Consider the following 24,001-nt stretch of genomic DNA (forward strand, 5'->3'; position numbering starts at 1 on the left):
TGAGAGTTTGATCATGAATGGATGCTGGATTTTATCAAATGCTTTTTCTGCATCTATTGAAATTATCATGTGATTCTTCTCCTTCCTTTTGTTTATGTGATGAATAACATTGATAGATTTGCAAATATTGTATCAGCCTTGCCTCCCAAGAATAAATCCCACTTGATCATGGTGTATGATTTTTTCCATATATTGTTGGATCCGGTTTGTTAATATTTTGTTGAGGATTTTAGCATCTATATTCATCAGGGATGTTGGCCTATAATTTTCTTTCTTTGTGTTGTCTTTGCCTGGTTTTGGAATCAGAATTATGCTCGCCTCATAAAAGGAGCTTGAAAGTCTTCCTTCCTCTTCAATTTTTTTGAAAATGCTTGAGAAGGATAGGAGTTAGTTCTTCTTTGAATATTTGGTAGAATTCACTTGTGAAGCCATCTGGCCCAGGGCTTTTTTTGGTTGGGAGTTTTTTGATAACTGTTTTGATCTCATTTGGTGTAATCAGTCTGTTTAGGTTTTCTGATTCTTCCAGGTTGATTTTTGGAAGATTGTATGTTTCAAGGAATTTGTCCATTTCATCTAGGTTGTCTAGTTTTTTGGCATACAGCTCTTCATAGTATTTTCTTACCATCCTTTGTATTTCTGTTGTATCAGTTGTTATTTCTCCACCCCCATTTCTACTTTTAATTATTTGAATCCTCTCTCTCTTTTTCTTCGTGAGTCTAGTTAAAGGTTCATCAATCTTGTTTACCCTTTCAAAAAACCAGATCCTAGTTTCGTTTATCCTCTGTATTGTTTCTTTAGTCTCTATGTCATTTACTTCTGCTCTGATCTTTATTATCTCCTTCCTTCTACTACATTTGGGTTTTACTTGCTGTTCTTTTTCTAGTTCTTTTAGATGCAAGGTTAAGTTGTTTATTTGAGCTTTTTCTAGCTTCTTAAAGTGTGCCAGTAGTGCTATGAACTTCCCTCTCAGTACTGTTTTTGCTGTGTCCCATAAATTTTGAGTTGTTGTATGCTCATTATCATTTGTTTCTAGGAATTTTTTTATTTCTTTTTTGATCTCATTCTTAATCCATTCGGTATTTAACAACCTGCTATTTAGTTTCCATGTGTTTGAGAATTTTTGAGCTTTTCTGTTGTGGTTCATTTCTAGTTTCATGCTGTTGTGATTGGAGAAAGTGCTTGATATGACTTCAGTCTTTTTAAATTTGTTGAGATGACTTTTGTGCCCTAACATGTGGTTTATCCTAGAGAATGTACCATGAGCACTTGATAAGAATGTATATTCTGCTGCTTTAGGGTGAAAGGTTCTAAAGATATCTATTAAATTGAGATGATCTAGTGTGTCCTTTAATCTGCTGTTTCTTTGTTAATTTTCTTTCTTGAGGATCTATCTAGTGATGTTAGTGGGGTATTAAAATCCCTTACTATTATAGTGTTGCTGTTGATCTCACTCTTTATATCCATCAAAGGCTGCTTTATATGTTTAGGTGCTCCTATATTAGGTGCGTAGATATTTATACTGGTTATATCTTCCTGTTGGATTGCTCCCTTTATCATTATGTAGTGGCCTTCTTTATCTCTTACTATATTCTTTGTTTTAAAGTCCATTTTGTCTGATATAAGTATTGATACCCCAGCTTTTTTTTCATTTCCATTTGCATGAAATTTTTTTTCCATACTTTTACCTTCATCCTATGTGCATCTTTTGTTTTAAGGTGTGTCTCTTGTAGACAGCATATGTACGGGTCCTGTTTTCTTATCCATGCAGCTACCCTATGTCTTTTGATTGGATCATTTAATCCATTTACATTTAAGGTTATTATTGATATGTAGTTGTTTATTGCCATTTTATTCTTTAAAGCTGTATTCCTCTTTTGCTATATTCTTTTCTCACTTTTATCTGTTTACACCATGCCCCTTAATATTTCCTGCACATTGGTTTGGTTGTAATAAATTTCTTGAGGTTTTTTTTGTCTGGGAAACTTTTTATTTCTCCTTCAATTTTAAATGATAGCCTTGCTGGATAAAGTAGTCTTGGTTATAGGTTCTTGTTCTGCATTACTCTGAATATTTCTTGCCATTCCCTTCTGGCTTCAAGTGTTTCTGTTGAGAAGTCTGATGTCATCCTTATGGGGGCTCCTTTATAGGTGATAGCCTTTTTTTTCTCGCAGCTTTTAATATTTCTCTTTATCACTTAGCTTTGGTATTTTAATTATGATGTGTCTTGGTGTAGGTTTCTTTGGGTTTCTCTTTAGTGGAGTTCTCTGTGCTTCTTGAACTTGTGAGAGTTTCTCCTGCATTAATTTAGGGAAGTTTTCAGCTATGATATGATTGAACAAAGCCTCTATCCCTTGTTCTTTCTCTTCTTCTTCAGGAACCCTATGATGCGGATGTTATTTCTCTTTTATGTTGTCACAGAGCTCTCTAAGAGTTTCCTCAGACTTTTTGAGTCTCTTTTTTTTCTTCTTCTCTGCTTTCATGCCTTCATTCCAGTTGTCCTCCAACTCACTGATTTGATCCTCAGTTCTATCCATCCTGTTTTTAATTCCTTCCTTTGTGGTCTTCATTTCTGATATTGTATTTGTCATCTCTGACTGATTCTTTTTTTTTTTTTTTGTATTTTTCTGAAGCTGGAAACGGGGAGAGACAGTCAGACAGACTCCCTCATGCACCCGACCAGGATCCACCTGGCACGCCCACCAGGGGGCAATGCTCTGCCCCTCCAGGGCGTCGCTGTGCCGCGACCACAGCCACTCTAGCGCCTGGGGCAGAGGCCAAGGAGCCATCCCCAGCGCCCGGGCCATCCCTGCTCCAATGGAGCCTCGGCTACGGGAGGGAAGAGAGAGACAGAGAGGAAGGAGGGGGGGTGGAGAAGCAAATGGGTGCTCCTCCTATGTGCCCTGGCCGGGAATCGAACCCGGGTCCCCCGCACGCCAGGCCGACGCTCTACCGCTGAGCCAACCGGCCAGGGCCGGAAGTTAAATATTGATTGGCAAATTGCATTGGCTATTTGTTACATAAACAATTGCATTGGCTAGACATAAAGCTTTATTTACTTTAAAATTTTTAAATATAGAAGATAATTTGATGCAGACAGACATTGGAGAAAAAATAATAGTGTTAAGATTAATGAACCTGTGCATTATAACAATGAACTGGATCAATGGGTACCTGGTGTAGTATAATATTGAGGAAGAGGGTTTGCTTGTGTCATTGCAGAATCTGGTGAAGTCCTTTGGATCCCTGCTCACAGAATTAAACTAACAATGAGTAAGAGAAATAGAATCTTTCAATATTCACCCATTACTGAAATGGAAACATTAAACTTCGAAAGAAAAACATTAAAAGTGCCGCTGCTTGGTATTGAAAAGGCTAAAATACTAAGTTGGGATCAACTTAAAAAGCTGACCTTTGAGGGTAAAAAAATGCTACAAGCTACTAGAAAAGAACAAAATGCTACTAACCCATTTTTAGCAATGATTGCTTTAGTAACAATTCCAGTAAGTAGAGCTGAAAATTTTAGTTATTGGGCATAAATCCCTAATCCTCCACTAAGTAGAGTTATTCATTGGGAAGATAGTGTCATTCCTATTCTTATTAATGACTCTAATTGGCTTCCAGGACCTTTTGATGATAGAGGTCCCTTAGTACCTTCGGAAGAAGGCATGAAATTAGAATGTTATAAAACAGGAGTTGAGGGATTACTTATATATATAGGACATGAGCCACATTGTTTAAAAATAGAAACTCAAGCTTGGCTCTCTATCATATGGCTTGGAGGAGGAATGTCACTTCAAGCTCCTCCAATATAAAATTTGGCCCTATACAATATTATTTGTAGAAAGCAGCCATGTCACTTAAACATATGTCAGTGTAGAAAGGAGAAATCTGGAGGAATTATCCTTCTAATCACACTATGTTAACCTTTAAGAAGAATGAGACACATTTCATATCTGCTTGTGTTAGATTGCCTTATATGTTTATTGTAGGTGAAACCAAATGGACAGCTGAAAATTATTCAATAACTTGCAATAAGTATGATTTTTATACATGTATTAACTCTTTTATTCTTTTTAATAAAAATAGTCAAAGTCTATATACATCTTAAGAGCCCAAACAGGAGTCTGGATTCCAGTACAGATGCATCGGATGTGGCAAGATTCCCCTTCCATGATGCTGTTACAACATCTTATTAAGTCTTTGAAGTGAACCAAGTGTCTGGTTGGACTGATCATCGCCATCATTTTAGAACTAGTAGCTGTAACTACCACAGTTGCTGTATCTGGAATTGCATTACATCAAAGCATACAGACTGTGGACCTTGTACAAAAATGGCATGAAGATTCTGAACAACTGTGGACTTCTCAACGACATATAGATAGTAACATTAATGCTAAAGTTAATGATTTTGAACAAACTGATTATGGTAGGAGATCAAATTGTTAGCAGGCAAAGACAAATTAAGCTAAAAGTAATTGGAATGTAACTACTTTTTGTGTTACCCCTATTGGAATCATACTTATTTCCCTTGGGAAAATCTTAAAAAGCATTTGTTCAATCATGGAAACCTAACTATGGAAATTTTAGATTTACAAAAGCATACTGATGCTACTTTTAAGGATCAGTTGAAACTCATTGATGGAGAAATTTTAATAACTGCTATTTCTGATGGAATCGGTAAGTTGTATCCTCTAAAACATTTTAAGATTTTTGGAGGAACTGTAGGAGACATTGTACTAATCATTTGTTTTATATTTCTTTTACATATAATTAGAAGAGACAATCAGCATCAAAGCAAAATAGAGCAGCAATTTCCATGTTACCTCTTATGCTTCATAAAGTGCAAGCTAAATAAAAAGCAATATAGTCTTTATCTAGCATTCAGCTCTAGAAATTAGAAAGAAAATGTATTATAAGTTTTTTAATAGGTAGAAACATCAGCTGCAAAAACTAAGCATTTCGGAAGGGACGTTGCTTCTTCCTCACTCTCATGAATATAAATAACCCTGTTTGGCCCCTAAGATGGCGGGTTAGTCAATGACGGGTAAGACTCCTGAAGGCAGGAACAACCTAAGACAGGCACAGTTGAAGAGGGGCCCTCAGAAGACTTAAGAACTAACAAAGGCGAGGCTCAAACCCTCATCCTGGAGAATACAGAAGACTGTTCTCCTGAAGTAGTGGTCATCATTTACTGTCTGGAGCACCTAAAGAGGAAAACTCCATGGAAACTCTAAGAAAACCAAGCAGCTGATGATACTACCAATAAGGTAGCTATAAAACCAATAGGATTTTAGGAAATTTTAGTAACTTTACTAGAACCATTATTGCCAAAGGTTTTCTTTGTAACCAATTAGAAGATTTTGCCAGCAAGAAAGAGATGACTAAAAATAAGTAGAAGTAGTTAGAAAAGTCAGTGTAGGCTAACTAAAAAAGAAAAAAAGGGGGATATGTAGGAGATGACTCTGCACCAATATAAACGGCAGTTAACTGCAGAGCAAAGGTTAAGTGGAGACAAGAGATCTTGGAGTATATTGGCCATGGAGAGACAATGGCCAGGGCTACTTGAATGCATGTATGCAGAATTCTTGGAGGAATGCCTCCAAAAACCAGATGTCCTTTGTGATTGATAAGCTCTGGGACTCTGACTCTTCTTGTGTCCTTGTTCATGAAAAGAAACAGTAGACATGCAGGGTTGGGGATGAAACAAATGGGGAAAAAAGGCAAAATTTTCTAGTTTTATCTGCTGAGCCATGGCTTTTGGAACTCAAGAAATATGCAGTGGCGCAGTTTCTCAGAGCTGATTCCGTGTAAGAGTTTCAGCCCTCTGCCCAGTTATTTAAATCTGGTGTGTCTTTTGACTTGCTGGTCCAAACTGTAAAGAAATTAGTAATATATAAGTGCAGTGAATGTGGGAAATCTTTTCTCAGGAACTATGACCCTTGTAGTCATCCAAGAGTTCACCCAGAAGAAAGGCCATATGGATGCAGTGAATGTGGAAAACTTTTTAAAGGGAAACATGGCCTTCATAGTCATCCAAGTTCACACAGGAGAAAGGCCTTATGAGTGCAGTGAGTGTGGAAAATCTTATTTCAGTAACTCTAACCTTCATTAAACCAGAGAGTTCACAGTGGAGAAAGGCCTTTTGAGTGCAGTGTATGTGGAAAATCTTTTTCTAGTAGCACTGGCCTTTATTATCATCAGAGAATTCACACTGGAGAAAGGCCTTTTGAGTGCAATGAATGTGGGAAATCATATAGCAGTAGCTCTAAACTTTGTCATCAGAGTTCAAACTGGAGAAAGGCCTTATGAATGCAGTGAGTGTGGGAAATCTTTTAACCTAAAGTATCATTTGAATTATCAGATAATTCACACTGAAGAAAGACCTTTTGAGTGCAATGAATGTGAGAAATTTTTTTCTAGTAGTACTGGCTTTTATTATCAGAATTCACAGTGGAGAAAGGCCTTATGAGTGCACTGAGTGTGGGAAATCTTTTAAACTGAAGTGTCATTTGAATTATCAGAGTTCACACTGGTGAAAGACCTTTTGAGTGCAATGAATGTGGAAAATCTTTGCTAGCAATTCTCACCAGTGTAAACACATGAGAGTTCACAGTAAAGGACAATCTTAGAAGTATCAGAAACATACAGTTTTTTTAGTAAGTGTTAACAGCAGTGTAGGTAACTCTGAGGCTTCATTTGGCTTATTTTAATTTTATGTACCCAAATATCAATGGTATAAAAATTTTCAAAAAATAATTTTTAACAAGTTTTCCTTAGGTGGGAAGCATCTGTGTCTATGTTATCCAGAATTCTTCCCAGATTTATGTCTTTGCAAATTTCTGTTGCCAAAGATATTTCACCTGTACCATCTATCAGGTGTTCACTGTTTACATCAGCCACTATTTTTATGTCCTAGGGAAGCTGATTTGTTTTTTCTGATTTGTTGGAGGAAATTATAGGTAGTGTGAGCTATTACGGGATCAGCATTTCTTTTACTCTGATAAGTTGTGACATGGACCTGACTCAGTGTTGACTCAGAGAACATAATCTGCATTCAGCTGACAGCTTGTAGGTAGACTGCCTTTTTGGGGACCTGGTTTTTTTAAATACCTGTAGTGAATATTTCAAAAGTTCAAGTCACCAATGCAAGAAATGCGATAGCCATGTCCCGGTGGTTTGTAAAATAATGAAGCCCCTTTTGTTCGAGTCCTCCTTAATTTTGAATATTTTATTTACTGTGCAATTTAGGTTATAAATCTCTTATAAAATCATTATATAAGAGATATAATGAACATATTGTGGATTATGAGGGTTGCCTATTATATATTCTTGCAATAAAATTTTAAAAAATTTGGGGTCAAATTTTTTTAGTTCTAGAATTTCATACAAAGATACTGACATTCTTACAAATTTTTTTGTAAGTAGATTTTGACTCTAGAGGCATGAAAAGGTCAACAACTTTTACATGGAATTCAAACTTTCTGTGAGTTTGAAGGCACAGTGTGGTGCTGAAATCAGCTTTCCCCAGATTTTTATTGTTCCACATATCCTCCTTGGATAGACTGCCAGATTCTGTGGGCCTACTGTGCAGCCTAAATTTACAGATTTTAGGAAATTTACAGATTGCTTTGAAGTGTTGGTAGGTGTTGCAACATCAGTTTCTTCTGGAAAAACATGACTTTTTTTTATTTAAAGGACTGCTAGTATTGGTGAAAGAAATTATTTTTCAAATAATTTCTTTATTTGAAATTAAGCTGTGTGTCATTGTTATTTTTATTCAGTGAGAGAAGGGGAGGCAGAGAGACTCCTGCATGCATCCTGATTCACCTGGCAAGCTCACTGAGGGGTGATGTTCTATCCACTTGGGGCATTGTTCCATTCCTCAGCAAGCAAGCTCTTCTTAGCGCCTGAGGCAGATGAGATGGAGCCTTCCTCATCACCTGGGGCCAATTTACAATAATCATACCATGGCTGCAGGAGTGGGAGAGAAAGAGAGAAGCAAAAAGGGGGGAATGGAGAAGCAGATGGTTGCTTCTCCTGTGTGCACTGACCAGGAATCATACCAGGGACCTCAACATGCTGGGCTGATGCTCTAGCACTGAACTAACTTTACAGGGCGCCATGTGTTGTAACATCTACAATTCCATGGCTAATGGTCACTTGGTTGCAGGGGCGTAGAGATTCAAGAGTAACCCCTGATTGCTACAGAAGCACTGGCCTATTTGGGGTTAAAAGGGACCATATCTTTGCACAGGCTAGATGGAATGTGCCTCTTCTAAATGTGCATCCAGAAATGTTTCTGTGAAAACAACTGCAGAATCAGAGTGTACACAAATAGGAGGGTTTTCTGCGATCTTTATCTCCATGGATGAAGTCATTGTTATTGAAAATAAACCAAAGGTTTTGTAAATTTTTGTACCTTATGAACTATTATACCTGGGCAGGAAATTAAAGAAAAGTGGTATCTATTTTCTAGGGATATGTTTTTGTGACCTAGCCAGCATTCCTATTGATTGAAAGAGAGTTAGTTCTTTATTGTTTAGTAGATTTGATGTCACTGAAAAAAGACTGACCTCCAGAGGGCATGAGAATACGAATTGAACATAGAGTTCCCAAACCCACTTTCCAGAAATAATTGGGCAAATTGTTACATTTTAAGCCTCAACATATGTGTGAAACTGGAGCTCCCCATAATCCTAATACTGACCCTGTCACTGTGGGTTTACTTCATGTCTTTTATAATCTCTTCCTGCTCATCACAGCTCTCCAAGTAACCAGAGACTTCCTATGTATTTTACTAGATCACTTTTCATTTTCCAGAATGTATAAGATGGGAATAAAACCACTTTTTCTGCTTATATTTCTGTTGTATATGTCCATCGGCATTCATTAATGTTATATAAGTAGCTTCTCTCTTTTTTTCCTGAGATATTTCTTGATTGTATCATTATTTCTTTATCTGTTCATTTGTTCATGTAGATTTGGTTGTTTCTCATTATTTAATAATGAAAATAAAGCTAATGCAAACATTTGTGTATAATTTTATTTTTTAAAGAGTGAGCAGAGGGACAGACCAGGATAGATAGGGAGGGAGAGATGAGAAGCATCTGTTCTTTGTTGTGGCCCGTTCCTTGTTCTTTGATTGCTTTCTTATGTGTCTAGACCGAGGGGCTACAGCGGAACAAGAGATCACTTGTTTAAACCAGCGACCTTGGATTCAAGCCAGTGACTTTTTGGCTCAAGCCAGAAACATGAAAAGATGTGTATGATCCCATGCTCAAGTCTGCAACCCTGTGTTCAAGCTGGTGAGCCTGCACTCAATTTAGCAACCTCGAGGTTTCAAATGTGTATCTTCTGTGTCCCAGGATGGCACTCTATCCACCACATTCCCACCTGGTCAGGCTTTACATAACATTTTTTACTAAATTTTTTGAGATAGGGTCTATTCCAAACTTGAGAGAATAAAACTAGTACTTGGGAATAGTGGTTACAAACCAGGTTTGCATCTGGTGCCGGGATAGCTTCAATGTTGGTATTCATGAACATTTGGAATATGGGCATCTGTAATTGATATATGGATTTTGGATCCCAGCATCTCACAGCCTTTTTAGAAAATGATGATCATTTCACCTGGAAATGCAGTGACAGTGTATTCTGTTGGTCTTAAATTTATATCTAGAAGAGAATTATGGTTAAGCAAACTACAGAAAGGCATTAATGTAAGTTTATAATGACAGTTACATAAATAACTTGAAGGGAAAGACTCTGTAAAGCTTGAGAACAGATAAGTCTCGATGAGTGGTAAATGAAGGGCAGTGAGTTCTAAGATGAGAGAATTAACATGAGCTATGATTCTCCTAAAAATGTTGCTACAAATGAAATTGTTTCTACAAATCTGTATTCTTTCATTCTTGAAATTTTGAGAAAAGATAGTGAGGTGAGAACGTTATAGTAAGGTGTGAGAAGAAAAATTTAGAAGCATGGAAGGAGAGCCATGGTGACATAATTCATTGCTTCTGCAATCATATACTAATTCTCTTAACTGCTCCAGGGCCTCACCTGGGTCGGCGTTGTACATCAATGAATAAATGTGTTCACTATGTAGCTTCTTCAAAGCCTTTATTGAAACCTAGCCCATCTACCTGGCTGGCTGGCTCAGTGCATAGAGCATTGGCCCAACATGCAGATATTCTGGGTTTAATCCCCAGTCAGGGCACACATGAGAAGTGAGCATTCGCAGGCACCATCTGCTTTTGTTTTCCTTTCTTTCCCCCTTATCAGTGTCCTCCTCCCTTGCAGCCTGTGGCTCAACTGGTTCAAGAGTCAGCCCCGAGCAATAAAGATAGCTTAGTTGATTTGAGCATTGTCCCAAGATGGGGGTTGCCAGGTGGATCCCAATCAGGGCACCTATTGGATTCTGTCTATCTCTCCTTCTTTCACTAAAAAAAAAGCTACACCATTAGTCAAAAAGAAAATATTCTATTTTATAGTAAATTATAAGATAACAGTTGCTGTAGAAATATAAGAGCAGCACCAGGAATCAGAAAAGTGGTTTCTTTTTTTGTTGCTGTTGGGTTTTTTTGTTGTTGTTGTTTTTTACAGAGACAGAGGGAGAGTCAGAGAGAGGGATAGATAGGGACAGACAGACAGGAATGGAGAGAGATGAGAAGCATCAATCATCAGCTTTTCGTTGCGACACCTTAGTTGTTCATTGATTGATTTCTCATATGTGCCTTCAGCAGAAGGAGTAACCCCTTGCTCGAGCCAGTGACCTTGAGCTCAAGCTGGTGAGCTTTTTCTCAAACCAGATGAGCCCAAGCTCAAGCTGGTGACCTCGGGATCTCAAACCTGGGTCCTCCACATCCCAGTCTGATGCTCTATCCACTGCGCCTCCGCCTGGTCAGGCGAAAAGTGGTTTCTAAGGGTTTGAAGGACTCACATTTAAATGAGAGGTGAAAGCCTGACCTGTGGTGGCACAGTGGGATAAAGCGTCGACCTGGAACACTGAGGTCGCTGGTTCAAAACCCTGGGCTTGCCTGGTCAAGGCACATATGGGAGTTGATGCTTCCTGCTCCTCCCCGTTCTCTCTCTCTCTCTCTCCCCTCCCTCTCTCTAAAAATCAATAAATAAAATATTTAAAAAAAATAAAAATAAATGAGAGGTGAAAGATTTGATTACATCAGAAAGATGTTTCATGTATAAGAAAAAACTAACAATTTTTTGGTGTTTACAGTTTGTTTGAGTGTCCAATTACTTATATGACTGCTGTGCCATTTGCAGGGAACTGAAGATACTTTCAATTTTTTTAGAAGTTTGTTTTTATAATTTCTGGTAAGACTTTAGTTTTTTTATACTTTCAATTAGCTAGTTTTAATGTTTTTCAATTTTTTGTTTATTTTGGTGTGATATTTGCTAAAAATTTAAATAGGTTTGTGCAGAATTATTGATTTTTAATACTTATTACATATATACATAGGTATAATTTATTATTAATTATAAAATTTTATTTTACTTTAAAGTTAATGTTTCTGCCTAACTTGTGGTATCTCAGTGGACAAATTCTTGACCTGGAATCCTGAGGTTGCTGATTTAAAATGCAGGCTTGCCTGACCAGGCAGTGGTGCAGTGGATAGAGGGTCGGACTGGGATGCGGAAGGACCCAGGTTCGAGAGCCCGAGGTCACCAGCTTGAGCGCATGCTCATCTGGCTTAAGTAAAAGCTCACCAGCTTGGACCCAAGGTCGCTGGCTCGAGCAAGGAGTCACTCGGTCTGCTGAAGGCCCGCGGTCATGGCACATATGAGAAAGCAATCAATGAACAACTAATTTGTCGCCACGAAAAACTGATGATTGATGCTTCTCATCTCTCTCTGTTCCTGTCTGTCGGTCCCTAGCTATCCCACTCTTTGACTCTCTCTCTCTCTGTCCCTGTAAAAAAAAAAAAGAAAAAAAGATTCTTAAAACGCAGGCTTGCTTGGTCAGGGCACATAGGCGAAGCAACTCAGTTGATGCATCCTGTTCTTCCCCCCACTTCTCTCTCTTCTCTCTAAAATTAATTTTAAAATTTTAAGAAGATACATAGGGGAATTAAATTTATGTTTTTAAAAGTTTGTTTCCAGTATTTCTTTGAGAATGCCAAACTATCATGTCACCACATATATTAAATGTTTTAAGAGACTGACCAGTCATGGTACAGTAAATAGAGCATTGACCTGGGGGTCTGAGGACCCAGGTTTGAAAATCTGAGGTAGGTGGCTTGAAGCCCAAGATTGCTGGCTTGAGCCCAAGGTCACTGGCTTGAGCAAGGTGTCACATCCTCAGGTCAAGCACCTGGAACCTTGACATCATAGCTCCAACCACTTCGTGTCAGCATTAACAAACCCATCAAAGCTGCCTTGAGAGATGAATGGAACCAATGAATGAAGTCTTCTGGGGAAAATTTGATACCAGCAGGAAGAGTGAAGAAACCAAGTATAGAAGACATTTGTATCTGGGTGAAAAGATCCTGGGATAAAATCTAGATTGAGATCGTTATCAAATCATTTAAGAAGTGTGGCCTTCTTTTTTTTATATAAATAAATTTTTATTAATGTTAATGCAGTGACATCTATAAATCAGGGTACATATATTCAGAGAAAATATGTCCAGGTTATCTTGTCATTCAATTATGTTGCATACCCATCACCCAAAGTCAGATTGTCCTCCGTCACCTTTTATCTAGTTTTCTTTGTGCCCCTCCCCCTCCCCCTTCCCCTCTCCCTCCTTCCCTCCCAAACCCCCGCTACCCCCCACCCCCAGTAACCACCACACTCTTGTCCATGTCTCTTAGTCTCATTTTTATGCCCACCAATGTATGGAATCATGTAGTTCTTGGTTTTTTCTGATTTACTTATTTCACTCCATATAATGTTATCAAGATCCCACCATTTTGTTGTAAATGATTCGATGTCATCATTTCTTATGGCTGAGTAGTATTCTATAGTGCAGGGGTCCCCAAATTACGGCCCGCGGGCCACATGTGGCCCCCTGAGGCCATTTATCTGGCCCCCGCCCACTTCCAGAAGGGTCACCTCTTTCATTGATGGTCAGTGAGAGGAGCACATTGACCATCTCATTAGCCAAAAGCAGACCTATAGTTCCCATTGAAATACTGGTCAGTTTGTTGATTTAAATTTACTTGTTCTTTATTTTAAATATTGTATTTGTTCCCGTTTTGTTTTTTTTACTTTAAAATAAGATATGTGCAGTGTGCATAGGGATTTATTCATAGTTTTTTTTATAGGCTGGCCCTCCAACGGTCTGAGGGACAATGAACTGGCCCCCTGTGTAAAAAGTTTGGGGACCCCTGCCATAGTGTATATGTGCCACATCTTCTTTATCCAACCTTCTATTGAAGGGCTTTTTGGTTGTTTCCATGTCTTGGCCACTGTGAACAATGCTGCAATGAACATGGGGCTACATGTGTCTTTACATATTGATGTTTCTGAGTTTTGGGGGTATATACCCACTAGAGGGATAGCTGGGTCATAGGGTAGTTCTATTTTCAGTTTTTTGAGGAACCACCATACTTTCTTCCATAATGGTTGTACTACTTTACAGTCCTATCAACAGTGAATGAGGGTTCCTTTTTCTCCACAGCCTCTCCAACATTTGCTATTACCTGCCTTCTTTTTTTTTTTTTTTTTTTTTTTGTATTTTTCTGAAGCTGGAAACGGGCAGAGACAGTCAGACAGACTCCCGCATGCGCCCGACCGGGATCCACCCAGCACAATGCTCTGCCCACCAGGGGGCGATGCTCTGCACCTCCCGGGCGTCGCTTTGCCGCGACCAGAGCCACTCTAGTGCCTGGAGCAGAGGCCAAGGAGCCATCCCCAGTGCCTGGGCCATCTTTGTTCCAATGGAGCCTCGGCTGCGGGAGGGGAAGAGAGAGACAGAGAGGAAGGAGGGGGGGTGGAGAAGCAAATGGGCGCTTCTCCTATGTGCCCTGGCTGGGGATCAAACCCGGGTCCCCCACACGCCAGGCCGACGCTCTACCGCTGAGCCAACCGGCCAGGTCCCCCTGCCTTCTTGATAATAGGTAATCTAACAGGTGTGAGATGGTATCTCATTGTAGTTTTGATTTGCATTTCTCTAATAACTAATGAAGATGACCATCTTTTCATATACCTATTGGCCATTTGTATTTCTTCCTGGGAGAAGTGTCTGTTCATGTCCTCTTCCCATTTTTTTATTGGATTGTTTGTTTGTTGTTGAGTTTTATGAGTTCTTTGTATATTTTGGATATTAGGCCCTTATCTGAGCTGTTGTTTGAAAATATCATTTCCCATTTAGTTGGCTGTCTGTTTATTTTGTTGTCAGTTTCTCTTGCTGAGCAAAAACTTTTTAGTGTGATGTAGTCCCATTCATTTATCTTTGCCTTCACTTTTCTTGCCTTTGGAGTCAGATTCATAAAATGCTCTTTAAAACCCAGGTCCATGAGTTTAGTACCTATGTCTTCTTCTATGTACTTTATTGTTTCAGGTCTCATATTTAGGTCTTTGATCCATTTTGAATTAATTTTCGTACAAGGGGACAAGCTATAGTCGAGTTTCATTCTTTTGCATGTGGCTTTCCAGTTTTCCCAGCACCATTTGTTGAAGAGGCTTTCTTTTCTCCATTGTGTGTTGTTGGCCCCTTTATCAAAAATTATTTGACCATATATATGTGGTTTTATATCTGGACTTTCTATTTTGTTCCATTGGTCTGAGTGTCTATTTTTCTGCCAATACCATGCTGTTTTGATTGTCGTGGCCCTAAAATATGGTTTGAAGTCAGGTATTGTAATGCCTCCAGCTTCATTCTTTTTCCTTAGGATTGCTTTGGCTATTCAGGGTTTTTTATAGTTCCATATAAATCTGATGATTTTTTGTTCCATTTCTTTAAAAAATGTCATAGGAATTTTGATGGGAATTGCATTGAATTTATAAATTGCTTTGGGTAATATGGCCATTTTGATATATTTATTATTCCTATCCAAGAACAAGGAATATTTTTCCATCTCATTTTATCTTTTTCAGTTTACTTTAACAATGCTTTGTAGTTTTCATTATATAGGTCCTTGAAGTGTGGCCTTTCAAATACCATAGATGTAATTGAAAACAAGCCTATACATGAAGACAGTGATTCATCATCAGACACAGATGAGAATAAACTAATGGATGAGAGTTTTGACAGTGATGAAGGGTTGTTTGAATTTTATGATGAATGCAACTTGACTTCAATAACTTTATGTAATACATTTTTTTTGGAAAATTTTGGGCCCTAAAGTTATGGTTCATCTTATACAAGGGAGCATCTTATACATGGGGAAATATGGTACTTTTTAAATTGCTGTAAATGTGATTTGTGATTGTATTTCTAATATTATTGCTTTGACAATGCCATACATATCATCATTTCACCTGTAAATGTTTAAATCTGTGTGTAAGTCACAAGTTACCTTTCCTTATGATAATTACAAACACATTTTTAATTTATTGATTAGAAAGAGGGAAAGAGAAAGGATTGCAGAGAGGCTGGAGGAGAGAGAGTGAGAGGAATCAATTCATAGTTGCTTCATTTTTAGTTATTTATGTATGTACCTTGCCTTGGAGTGAGGGTGCTCAAGCCAACCCAGTTACCCCTTGTTTAAGGCAAAAAACCTGGGCTTAAGGCAGTGACCCCGTGCTCAACTTAGCAAGACTACAGTCTAGCTGGAGATCATGTGATTTTGAACTGGGGTCCTCTGCATTACAGGTCATCACGTAATCCAGTGCACCAACACAAGTGAAACACAAAAGTATTTTCATATGATCAAAATACCAATAACTTTGCCAGCATTTAATTCCTTCAGTTTTTTAAAAAGTTATTTCTCTTAATTGATATTTGAATTATTATTAAATACACTCTCATTTATGCTTATGCTATGCATCCTGATATTATTATTTATAAAGTTTGTGGCTTTGGACAGTTGGCACAATAAATAGAGCATTGAACCAGCATGCAGATGTCCCAGGTTCAATTCCTGCCAGGACACACAGGAGAAGTGACCATGTGCTCTATTGTCTACCCTCTCCCCATTGTCTCCCTGTTTCTCTCCTTCAGCCAGTGAGTCCAAGAATGGCCCTAGGTGCTGAGGATAGCTCATTGGCTAGAGCCTCAAACTTAGACACTAAAAATAGTTCAGTTGATGTGAGCATTGCCCTCAGATGGGGTTGCCAGGTGGATACCAGTTCGGCGTATGTGTGAGTCTGTTGCACTATCTCACCTCATCTCACTTAAAGAAAAAGAAAGAAAAGAAATTGTGCTACATTTCTGTGTTATATTTATTATATGTATGATCATGTAACTAGATGACTTGTTTAGTAAAATTTCCCAGCTTGTCTAGTGTAGTCATACTTTGCTTGATTGTGAAGCACTTTATAGAACTTCACCGATAAGTGCATTTTCTAAAACATTTAGACAAGACTGCCCATCTACAAATACATTGAATCCCAAGAAAGGTACAGATGATGGTTTGTTTTGTTTTTAGACAATACATTATTATTTATTTATTTTTATTTTGAGTGAGAAGCTGGGAGAGACAGAAACAGTAAGCTGCTCCTGTATGTGCACTGACCAGGGAGTCAAATCAGCAACCTCTATGCTCTGAGAGAGGAAGCAGGGAGAGGAAAACATTTGTTCCACTCAGTTTCACATTCTTTGGTTGTATCCCATGTGTGTCCTGACTGGAGATCGGACCCATAACCTTTTTATTTAGAGGCAATGCCCTTAACTGATTGATCTAACCATCCCAGTTCTAATAAAGTAATTTGAAGTTAATATATGTACATTACTATTATTCCTTTTGTATTTTTCTGAAGTGAGAAACAGGGGGGCAGAAAGACAGACTCCAGTATGCACCTGACCAGGATTCACCAGATATTCCCACTAAGGGGTGATGCTCTGCCATCTGGGACATTGCTCTGTTGCAACCGGAGCCATTCTAGCTCCTGAGGTGAAGGCCATGGGTCCATCCTCAGCGTTCAGGCTGAGTTTGCTCCGATGGAGCTTTGACTGCAGGAAGGGTAGAGAGAGATGAAGAGAAAGGAAAGGGGGAAAGCTAGAAAAACAGATGGGTACTTCTCCTGTATGCCCTGACTGGCAATTAAACATGTAATATCTACATGCTGGGCCAACACTCTACCACTGAGCCAACTTGCCAGGGCTTGTACATTACTACTTTTTGATATAATTTTATATCACATTTAATACACTATGCTAATATAGGTTATACACATAAATTTTATATACTCTAGGAAATTACAAATTAATGTGATTATCGTTACTGGCATATTCCCTTGATTAGTCTGAGACCCAACAAGCATTGTCTCTGGAATACCTGTAATTGCAGTCTTTCATGTCCTCAACATGTTCTTCATTGTTTAAAGAAGATTAGAGGCAGAAGCATCTGTTCAAATCCAGCTTGATCCTAGCCACTCTGGCACAAGCAGAGCTGAGACTTTTGATATCATCAGAGGCAGATGACCTTAAGTATTCGTGTCTGTTTTGTGATATTAACTTTGCATAAGGGTCTAAACTGAAGCAGGATAGATAGCATGAACAACTTCAGCGACCTGTTCCAATGACATTCTGCTGAAAACTCCTGATGGCAGATGGCCTATTTGACATGAAACAGAATGCCTTGCAGTCAGAAAAAGCACATCCTGAAGAAAGAAAGGCAACACCAGCAGGCAAGGGAAGCCGCACGGGAGCACCAGTGACAACTATGCCCTAGAAATCACTTCTACCAGTGGTGCTAGACTACACTTAGTAGTCTGAATGTATTCTCGGGGAATATGCAGTGGTCAGACTCAGCAGGTTTGCACCAGTTCAGCAGAACCAAAATCTAATTTTTGTTGAGTTTGGGGAAACTGATGTTAAAATATCACTTGTAATCAGGCTTCTCTCTAAGGTGGGTGCCTGGGAAGCCAACCTATGTGAAAATCACAAATTTACTTTCCTTACTCTTTTTTTTATGTTCATCTGTGCAATAGAATATTCTACGTGCTTGTAGAAATGTTTATTCCATCCATAGGTGAAAAAAATTGCAAGTGCAGATGTCAATCAAGAAGCAATATAAGCTGACCTGTGGTGGCATGGTGGATAAAGTGTTGACTTGGAATGCTGAGGTCGCTGGTTCAAAATCCTGGGCTTGCCTGGTCAAGGCACATGCAACAAGCAGTCAATGAACAATTAAAGTGAAGCAACTATGTCTTGATACTTCTTCTTCTCTCCCCTCCTCTCTCTGTAAAATCAATAAATAAATTTTTAAAAAAAGAAGCAATAGAGAGACTGACCAGGCAGAGGCACAGTGGACAGAGCAGAGGAGAGAGAGGACCCAGATTAAAATCCCCAAGGTTTGGCTTGAGCGTAGGCTCATCAGTTTGTGTGCATAGTTGCTGGCTTGAGTGTGAGATCATAGATATGACTCCATGGTCAATGGTTTAAAGCCCAAGGTCGCTGGCTTGAGTACAAGTCTGCTGAACTGAGAAAGGGTTCATGAGCTCTGTTGGAGGCCATTGGTCAAAGCACATATGAGAAAGCAATGAATGAACAATAAGGTACCACAATGAAATTTGATGCTTCTCATCTCTCTTCCTGTCTTTCTGTACCTATCTTTCCCATTCTCTGTTTCTCTCTGTTGCAAGGGGAAAAAAAAAAGGAAGCAATATGTAAATATCTTAACAGTTTTATTGTACTTTTGTCAGGTATTCTTTAATATTTTTTCATTAATATTTTGAAACATAACAATCTAGTTTTGTGTACCTCTTTTATTGTTCTCATTTCAGTATTAAATGCATGAAATAATAAACTACCTTTTCTTTAGTTTTCTAATACTGAAAACATTCATTAGGGTAGAGAACTAGTAGTTAAATTAGTTGAATCCCACCACTGAAACATTTCCCCAAATCCAATCCTGTAGCAGGCTAAGGAATTAGAGAATCTTTTGACTTTAAGTACTACATTACCCAGAATACTCATTTCCAGTTGTGTACTACTGTAGGAATGATATTACTCAGAATGCTCATTTTCAGGACGGTAGTACTGTAGGAACTACACTCCCCAGAATGCTCATATAGGGTTGGCCGTAGTAAAGGGCGGGACTTCCGATGCTTTACATCCCTTTATTTCCTTTTTTTTTTTTTTTTTTTCAGAGACAGAATGAGAGAGGGATAGATAGAGACAGACAGATGGGAACGGAGAGAAATGAGAAGCATCTATCATTAGTTTTTCGTTGGGACACCTTAGTTGTTCATTGATTCTTTTCTCATATGTGCCTTGATCGCGGACCTTCAGCAGACCAAGTAACCCTTGCTCGAGCCAGAGACCTTGAGTCCAAGCTGGTGAGCCTTGCTCAAACAACATGAGCCCGCGCTCAAGCTGGCGACCTCGGGACTCGAACCTGGGTCTTCCCTGTCCCAGTCCGACGCTCTTTCCCCTGTGCCACCACCTGGTCAGGTCACTTCCTCTTCTTAATGGAGTGTCACCGCGTCAGGAGTTACCAGTGATGGTGGTATTGGACGCAAAAGGCAAAAAAGTGGAGTATCCAAAGCTAGTGAGGTTCCGTGTGGACCCCCGAGTGACCCGCACCTGGGCAGGACAGCGACCGACCGCGGGCCTGAGCCACCACCCCACCCGCCGCTCCCGCCACACCTTCAGAGTGCGATGGCTGAGGCCATGCTGAGGTACCTGGCTCAGGTCAGCGCGTCCCCCGAGCCTCACCCTTTCGAATCCCGAACCTGGTGCGGGGGTGGTCACGTCCTGCAGCCCAAGCCCCGGCATCCCGGATCATGAGGCACTCGTGGGTGACACCTGGTGTGACAGGGCTGGGAGAGGTGACAAGCTGAGGGAGCGTGGACCCGGGAGAGACCCGGAAGACTGAGATTCCTCTCTGTCTGCATGAAACAGTCTGCGGTGCAGTCACGTCGTCACTGAGAGGCTGAGGATTGTACCTCATTCTGAGAGTCCTTGGAGCCATGGAAGGTTGTGAACGAAGAGGATAAGAACCTGAGTTATGCCTTAACTGTTTAAATCCTGCTGAGAGAGTGAACGGACTGGAATGGGGAAGTAAGGACAGTGAGACCCAGGAAGAGGTGTCCTTGTGCAAGGTCACAGAGCTGGTGAGAGGCAGCACTGAGAATGCATCACAGAGGAGGTCACCAGACTTCAGGGCTGGTCCAGGATAGAAAGGGACCTGCTTACCTGGAGTAAAGTGTGGTTGTATGTGACTTCCTACAAGATCTAAAATTGAAAACCCAATCTTGCCTTGCTAAAACTATCAATATTTAGTTGGTTATACTTAATTTATAGGTGGGTTAGTTAGGTAGTACATGATGTAAAATAAAAGTAATTAGAAGTCAATTGAATACATAAAGACACTCATAGTAAGCCAAATACCATAGATTTTAATTTATTCATGGTTAAGACTAGTGGACAGCTAAGCCTAGGTCCTCACTTCAGTGGGGCCCTGAAAGAACTCTCTTGGAGAGGCACAGAGCTTTGTGGCAGTTCCCAAATGGTTGTCATGGGCCATGTGGAGTTTGAGTTGGTGTCTCAGGAAACTGACTTGATCTTCACCCTCGCTACTCATATCTGGTTTGGCCACAGCTCAAGTCACTGAGTTGCATTATCATACCTCAAACATAAGTCACATATTGGCTTTACAAGTTTGACAGATGAAGTTACCAGAAAAAAAGAGTAACCCAGTTACACCTTGGTAATTAGGCCTTAATTAGGGGGCTCATGTAAAATATAGTTAATCTAATTCCCACATGGTATTGGTACTCAGTTAAAATATGAAGTTCTCTCAGAATGGCATAAGCTGGTTACACCTAAATCACTTTCCTTTTTACATTTTATATTAACTTGATTTCATGTTTACTGTAACAACTCTGTAAAATAGAAAAGAAAGGACAGCATGTCACAGTTTCTTCCTGGTGGTAACACTACCTTAAAGTGTTTCCAGACTCTTCCCTAGGCATTTATTCAGCTCTTGAATATGGGGACCCTCAGGATACGTTGAATCCTCATTTTTTAAATGCTGGCCAGAGGTAACATCTGGATGCTTCCGTTTCTGGTGTCAAAATAAGAAATTTTCAAAAGTGTATCAAATTTATAAAAATGTTTATTTGAGCCATAGGGACTACAATTACCAGAAAAGCAAATATCAACATTGTGAGAAAATACTCCAGAAAATGGCAATTTTGATACATATTTTATCAGAATCAAAGTAGGAAGTCATACAAGGTTTACCTTAAATACACTGGTGATAGATAATGGAGGGGGAACAAAGCAAAACAGGAAAATCTATGAGTTCTATAACAAGTGAAAATACATACTTCTTTCACACTGGGGGGTATATGTTAGTTAACAGTTACTTAACATTAAAATAACAGTAAGGAGTTTTGTGGTCTTTCCTCTGTCACAGTGTTTGTCTCATGAGGGATCAGGGAAAAGGAAATTATCCTGGCATTCCATAGCTCTGTTATCAAAAGGACAATAGACAGCCTCAGTTAAGGTAAAATTATACTATTTTCAGGGAAGATACTGGCTTAGGACATGACTACGTACCATAAAAGTTTTAATTTCAGTCATTCTGTATATTTTTAGCCTCCAAGCTCTGTTATACAGGCTTCCGCAGAAATTCTCTGGTTTAGTATATGGCCCGCCCATATTCCTTTGGTCTACCAGGCAGCAAATACAATTGGTTATGGAAGGTTATTCAGGGAGCAACACCTGCATGTGGGAATGCTTGGAAGAGCAACAGAGCTGAAAGTAGGTAGCACAGGTCTTCATTCTTTGTATTTAAAACAAGGATTCTGGAATCAAAAATCTGACCTGAAAATGGCCCAATGATAATTTAGTCTTCTGCTGTGGAGATAATGGGGACTTTGAACTGGATGAAGTTAATCTCTCATCAGTTTAAGAGGCTTCCTGTACCTGCATAGTGTAGACAGATTGTGGGTAAAGAGAGGTGACAGGGAGTCCAGGACTAGGTGAATGTTGTAATCCAAAGCAGTGCTTCTTGACTAGAGTTGTGGCCAGGGAGGTAGAAAGAAACGTTAAATTATTGTTTTTATCTCCCTATTTATTTATTTATTTATTTATACAGAGAGAATCAGAGGGAGAGAGGAAGGGAGAGAGATGTGAAGGGTCAACTCATTGTTGCAGGACTTTAGTTGTTTTTTTTTTTTTTTATCACTTCTTATATATGTCTCTTGGCTGGGATGTGCCAAGAGAGCCAGTGACCCCTTGCTCAAGCTAGCGAACTGGGGCTGAACCAGTGCCTTTGTGCTTCAATCCAATTACCATAAGATCATGTCAATGATACCATGTCCAAGCCAGGATCCTGCCCTAAAGTTAGTGAGCCTGTGCTCAAGCCAGATGAGCTAGCGCTCAAGCTGGTTACTTCAGAGTTTCAAAACTGGCATCTCAGTGTCCCTAATCAATGACAGTCTACACACTGTGCCAGCACCAGTCAAACTATTGGTTCAGTTTTTAGAAGGAGAACCTAGTAGTGCTTTAGATTTGCAGCTGTGGAAGAAAATAGGAGTTTAGGATGACCCAAGGTTTTGGTTTAGCAGCCAGAACTTTGGAGAATGGATCAGCTGGACTGGAGAAGTAAATTTAATATTTTTGTGAATATTATAAGATATTGTTCTTGTGAACAGTTTTATAAATTTGAAAGAACAGTGAGTGGAGACATCAAGTTGGCAGCTGAACAGAGAGGCCTGGATATTTGGGAAGTGTTCTTGATGGAGACACAGAAGTTGTAGCTCTTTGTGCAGTAGGGTAGTGTTATGGATGACTGGGGAGCTACCGCAGAGTGAGTGATCCCTTGTTCAAGCCAGCGACCTTTGGGCTCAAGCCAGTGACCATGGGTTCATGTCTATGATCTCACCCTCAAGCCGGTGACCCCACGCTCAAGGTGGATGGGCCTGTGCTCAAGCCAGCAACCCTGGGGTTTCCATTCTGGGTGGTGTGTGTCTTAGGTGCGTGCTCTATCCACTGCTCCACTACCTGGTTAGACATGTGGGTAAGATTTATATGTAGTATGACTGTGGGGTCTCAAACACACTGTTCTGGATTCCTTTTTATTACCTCTGGCAGGTTGGTGTGACTTTTGAGGATGTTGCCCTGTACTTCTCCAGGGAAGAATGGTGCCTCCTTGATGAGGCTCAGAGATACCTGTACCTGGATGTGATGCTGGAGAACTTTGCACTTATGTCCTCACTGGGTAAGACCCTGACTCTCCTGGCACACTCTTTGAGCAAGCCCAGGGCTTCGAACCAGCGACCTCAGCATTTCCAGGTCGACGCTTTTACCCACTGCGCCACCACAGGTCAGGCAATCATCAGTTTTTTGTTGTGACACCTTAGTTGTTCATTGATTGCTTTCTCATATGTGCCTTGACCACGGACCTTCAGCAGACCAAGTAACCCCTTGCTCATGCCAGGGACCTTGAGTCCAAGCTGGTGAGATTTTTTTTCTCAAGCCACATGAGCTTGTACTCAAGCTGGCAACCTCAGGGTCTCAAACCTGGGTCCTCCACATCCCAGTCCTACTTTCTATCCACTGTGCCACCACCTGGTTTGGCACATTGCTTGATTGAGATTTGCTCAGTTGACCTTTACAGATAACACGTTTTCATAAACATGAAGGTAAGACCCTCCACCTGCAACATGATTATAATTCAATGAAGGCTCAGATGATGGTTTTCAATTTTAGAAATAAGTATTTAAATTAAAGTATGAACATTATTATATTTGACATAATCCTTAGGCATGCTAGGTAGATTTTAATTCTGTAGCATGTGAACATAAATTTTATATGCACTGGGGAACCAACAGATTAGTATGACCAGTTTTATTGCCATTATTCACTTGGTTACACTGGAACAAAACCTGCATGTCTCAGGAATGCTCATAATTGCATTTCTTTGAT

At 39.7% G+C, this 24,001-nt stretch overlaps 1 pseudogene; it reads left to right on the plus strand.

Annotated features, from left to right (window-relative positions):
* The first annotated feature begins 3,337 nt into the window (after positions 1 to 3,337).
* LOC136331808 (zinc finger protein 3-like) overlaps positions 3,338 to 24,001 on the plus strand; it is a 56,455-nt pseudogene continuing 35,791 nt past the window's right edge.

The sequence above is a fragment of the Saccopteryx bilineata genome, chromosome 3 (assembly GCF_036850765.1).
Source record: "Saccopteryx bilineata isolate mSacBil1 chromosome 3, mSacBil1_pri_phased_curated, whole genome shotgun sequence".
NCBI classification, from domain to species: domain Eukaryota; kingdom Metazoa; phylum Chordata; class Mammalia; order Chiroptera; family Emballonuridae; genus Saccopteryx; species Saccopteryx bilineata.